We start from the raw sequence: 5527 nt of genomic DNA on the forward strand, positions 1-5527 counted from the left end.
TAGTGAGCTCACCCTTGTACACATCAATCAAGGTTCGACCAGTAGCTAAAAATGGTCTTCCCAAGATTATGGGAATCTTCTTATCCTCCTCGAAATCAAGAATTAGAAAATCAGCAAGAAAGATGAGTTTTTCCACCTTGACCAAAATATCCTCCACAATGCCTCGTGGATATGTAATAGAATGATCGGCCAATTGCAAGGACATATAAGTAGGCTTTGGATCAGGTAAGACCAACTTCTTGAAGACAGATAAAGGCATCAGATTGATGCTAGCTCCCAAATCACATAAACACTTGTCGAATGACAAGTTTCCAATAGTGCAAGGAATAGTGAAGTTTCTAGGATCTTTAAGCTTCGGAGGCAACTTATGTTGCAGCATAGCACTGCATTCCTCATTGAGAGCTACGGTCTCTAAGTCGTCGAGCTTCACTTTCCGAGAGAGAATACCTTTTATAAACTTCGCATAACTAGACATTTGCGTAAGAGCTTCAACGAAAGGTATGTTGTTATGAAGTTTCTTGAAAACTTCCAAGAACTTAGCAAATTGCTTATACAACTTTTACTTCTGCAGCCTCTTAGGAAAAGAGGTGGAGGATAGACCTGTTTTTCCCCTATATTACTCTCAGGAGGAGTGTTGACAACAGCTGTCTTCCTTGTTCCACTTCTACTTTCTTCTGGACTTCTTCTTCAGCACAACTTCAACTTCTGGAACTGGAGATTTTTCGGGATTTGCAACTTTCCCAGACCTCAATGTGATTGCCTTAACCTGCTCTTTAGCTTCCCTTTTGCCTGGTACTTCAGTGTCACTAGGGAGTGTACCAGGTTGTCGATTCAGCAAGGCATTGGCAATCTGCCCAAATTTATCTCCAAGGTCTTGATAGAAACCGCTTGGCTCTTGCACATGAGCCTCAACTCCTCCAATTCATATTTTTCATTAGATTGTGGTAGCCGCTGAAGTTGGACTTGTTGTCTTGGTGCATATTACGATTGTTAAAAACCAGGAGGGGTTAATTGCTTAGCTGCATACTGCTGATAAGGCTGTTGCACCGCATTCTGAGTGTTGCTCCAGCTGAAGTTAGGATGATTATGGTTATTAGGATGATAGGTGGTTGGAGCTGGTTGCTGCGATATCTGAAAGTTGCTCATAAACTGAGCTGATTCACTAGAAATAGCACACTGCTCCGTCTTATGCGCACCAACACAAAGTTCACAGACACTTGTGATCTGATTAACTCTAAAATTAGTCAAATAATCCACCTTCATCGTCAAAGCCTGAAGTTGAGCAGCTATAGCAGTAGCTGTGTCCACTTCCAGAATTCCTGCTACCTTGCCTTGAGGTATTCTCTGAGTTGGGTTTTGATATTCATTAGCAGCCATCAGTTCAATCAATTCATAAGCTTCATCATAGCTTTTAGCCCATAAGGCTCCTCCTGATGCTGCATCAAGCATGGGTCTAGAAGTTGCACCCAACCCATTATAAAAGCAGTTAATGATCATCCAGTCAAGAATTCCATGATGAGGGCACTTTCTAAGAATCTCTTTGTAACGATCCCAAGCTTCACACAGAGATTCTCCAGGCTGCTGCGCAAATTGCGTAAGAGCATTCCTGATTACAGCAGTATTTTCCATAGGGAAGAATTTAGTAAGAAACTTCTGAGCAAGATCCTCCCAAGTAGTAATGGAGCCTGGTGGTAGAGAATGCAACCAACACTTAGCCTTATCCCTCAGAGAGAATGAGAAAATCCTCAGCTTAATAGCATCTTCAGTAACTCTATTGAACTTGAAAGTATCGCAGATCTCGATGAAATCCCTGATGTGTATGTTGGGATCTTCTATAGGAGAACCCCCAAACTGAACTGATTCTGTATCATCTGAATCGTGCTTGACTTGATCTCAAAGGTGTTAGCAGCGATGGCTGGCCTGATAATACTAGACTTAATATCATTGATCTTCGGCTTAAAATAATCCATCAAAACATTAGGATTCGCTGCTTGATCTCCCATTATGACTAGAGCTTCTTCTTCAACTTTCTCCTCAACAAAAACTTCTTCAACCTTCTCTTCAATAAGAACTTTTTCAACTACTTCCTCATCTTTATCCAGTATTCTCTTGCGAGATCAAGAACGCGTATGCTTACACGCTCTCTAGAGTACCTGAAATACAATAAGTACCCAAGTAAGTAACAATATCCGCGTCAATGAACTTTAACGACCACTGATAACAAACACATAAACTAGAAATTAACACAGAGTCCCCGACAGCGGCGCCAAAACCTTGTTAGGACGAAAAAACGCGCTAATATTCACGCAAGTATACGCGATCACAAGTAATATAGAATTATTTCTAGTTCATTCCCACAGAGACTGTTTTAAGTTAATTTCATTCAATGTACTTATGCAACAATGGTATGGTTATTATTTAATGCTAAGACGAATAACAAATTGAGATTGTTTATAACTAAGATGTTAACTAACATGCAATTAACTAAGAGATTAAAAGGTTGATTTACTTATATAACATAAAAATGGGATTCTAACTTCATTACTACTTCATTCAATAGCCTTTTTGTTCTTAACCTTAGCATGTTATGGTGATGACAACTAATCAGATAACACAAAACTAGTAAACGCCAACTTTCGTTGTACGAATACCCTACTACCAGACATCCACAAAAGAGATAGAAGCTGAATAGACACCAATTATATCGAGACCCTATATGTTCATAGAATTTGACAATATAACGGTTTAATGTGCAAGTTATCTATCGTGATTATATAGGGCAAGTAAGATGGTTAAAATTACCTACGAATCATGCATAACAAATACATGAACCTATACTAACATGGCAAGTTCTAAACCTCTAAATTCACTGTCACTTCTATAGAGATTAACACACTATCTTATAAGTTCGTGACGCTCATAAGAAGAATAAGCACAACCAATACTAGGATATCAATCAATCACCACACACTAAGGTATCAAATCATATTAACTATTGAAATCCATAAGTAAATCCGCTAGAACCCCACGATAACGATTACCCCATAACCGAACTCATCATCACCGTGGGTTTCGATGAAAGCATGGTATAATACCTAGGTATTTGTAAAATGAATAATAAAAAAGTATATAATCCAGAGTATTAGGTGTAATAAAACAAGAAACGAGCATCCAAAATTACAACTTAAAATAAAGAATCATAAAAATAAACTAGATCTTCTTCGCCTTGGTTGTATTTGTGCTATAGGTCTTCTTGCTTTCTTCTCCTTAAGCTCTGTTATGAAAAATGTCTTTAAGTTGTCTTTAAATAGCAGACCAATTAATCAAGATGCCCAGAAAGCATACTTCTAATTGAAACAGAATTCTGAAATCCCGACACGGCGCGACCGCGCATTTCATCAGTGTGGGCGCGCTGTCCTTCTGCATCTTCGGTGCGGGCGCGCGCTAGCACAGCGCGGGCGCACTGACCTTCTGGAAAAAAATTAATTTGCCTTCTTTATTTTGATGGTACTTAATGGCTTTCCACGAGCAATCTTCACGACACCTTCCCAACACCATTTTAGCATCAAAGCAATGCTAAATCACCTCGATCCCGTATATATGCCTGAAATGCAAAACACTGCCAACAACACATCAAAAACACAAATAACTTGAGTACAAAACATCAATTCAAGCCTTTATAGAGCATTCTAAGTGGACATAAATGCCACTTAACACACCCTCAAACTTGAACCGATGCTTTTCCTCAAGTATAAACAGACTCAAAGAACAAGAAATAAAAATGCATGAATGCAAGCTACATGAATGCAACGATCCCCTCAGAATAACTAACCATCTAATAAGCAACATCTCAACAAATGCAGTTATTCGCACAAAGATCAATCATATCCAACCAACTTACAAGCCAGAAACATGCGTGTGTGCATATGCTTAAAAGATATACTATTGCAACTAGATCAATAATCATAACTCACTACTCATCACGGTAATCACAAGGTTATAAATAGAATAAAAGCTAAACTCAAAATGATTGACAACAATTCAATTCTTATATCAGAGTTATTACACGGATTCATGCTTTTATTCACAATACATAGACAATCACAAATATGCTTATTTGACCGTGCAATGAGTGAGGTCCATAAATGACTTATGCAATAATACCTATGTAACGAGCGTTAGGTTAGTGGATCCCAGACTATAAAAGCCTTGGGTCACTAGGCACAAAGTCTCCTAAGAACTTAATAACTCGAGTATTAGAGAGCCCACTCGTGATCAATTATGCATAACACATAAATTTTTTTTTCTATATATTTTTTTCTTTCTTTTCTTTCTTTTTTTTCACATGATTTTTGAATATGTGTGTTTCGCTCCATCTCGCTCAACCCTAGACTACTCATATAAAATGAGCCGGCTATTAGCCATTTGACACCTAGCCACAACAACTAGCAATGAAAGCCAATATTTTTCTCCTATTTTCAAATATCCATGTTATTTTGTCATTAAGAGAATATCCTAAATTCAAAAAATATAAACAAGTGATTAAACCTCGACAAACAAATAAGACATGATCATGATCTAGCACTCAAGCAACCTATAAGACTTAGTAAAATTTTATTGCTTTTAGCATGCAAATCAAATTGATAGGACTGAACATCAATATACACGACATCACTACACTAGCATCAATATCACCAATCAATCAGTAAAGCAAACTTAAGGGATCATGAAACTATATGCAAATGAATTAAATTATATGCAACATACTAACATGCAAAATAAAATAAACTACTATATGGAAAATATACAACTACATGAACTAAACTAACATGAATATACAACCTATATGGACACACACATAACATATATATACCTTAACTACCACCCCCAAACTTAAAATATTCAGTGTCCTCAGTGAAGCTAATAGTAAGGAATCAAGTATACCTACTCGGAACTAGGATCATCACCCTCAACAGGTGGACTGTCAGGAGTGTCTGGTGGTAGGTACACAGAGTCCTCACCGACTACTGGCCACTGGATATCAACTTATGTGGCTCTGAATGCAGTCCCCAATGCCTGGGTGAGATCATGTGCAAACCTAAAATGGATGTCATGCATCGCATCCATCCTCTTCATCAAGCGCCTATACTGCGCTGAACCCAAACCAGCACTATCATGTGCTTCCTCCTCCTGCTGCTGCTGCTGTGACCGTGAAGGACCGGCCTCACCCAACTCAGCTCTTCAAGCTTCTCTGCTCGCCTGACTCGTACCATCAGCATATCCCTGAGGTGCTGGACGTCTACCTGGCAAGTGGTCATAAGAATAACCAAGCCCCTTCGGATCTGGCTTACCACCGTACCACTCCTGCATACTCAACAGCGTCGAACTATCAATCGGGGCACTAGGAAGCTGCAGCTGCTCGTGTGCGGGCCAATGAACTCCAACCGCCACAAACAGCTTCGTTACAATGGACACATAAGAAATAGAACCCGTAGTGCTGCCTTGCAAAAACCTCAAAATACCCTGA

General features: G+C 39.0%; 1 non-coding gene across 1 annotated transcript; it reads left to right on the forward strand.

Moving 5' to 3' along the window:
* Window positions 1-1507: 1507 nt before the first annotated feature.
* Window positions 1508-1614, forward strand: LOC141682075 (small nucleolar RNA R71). Its single transcript, XR_012559479.1, has one exon. It is a non-coding gene; the product is annotated as a small nucleolar RNA R71 (small nucleolar RNA).
* Window positions 1615-5527: the final 3913 nt, after the last annotated feature.

Source organism: Apium graveolens, chromosome 8, assembly GCF_009905375.1.
Source record: "Apium graveolens cultivar Ventura chromosome 8, ASM990537v1, whole genome shotgun sequence".
Classification (NCBI taxonomy): domain Eukaryota; kingdom Viridiplantae; phylum Streptophyta; class Magnoliopsida; order Apiales; family Apiaceae; genus Apium; species Apium graveolens.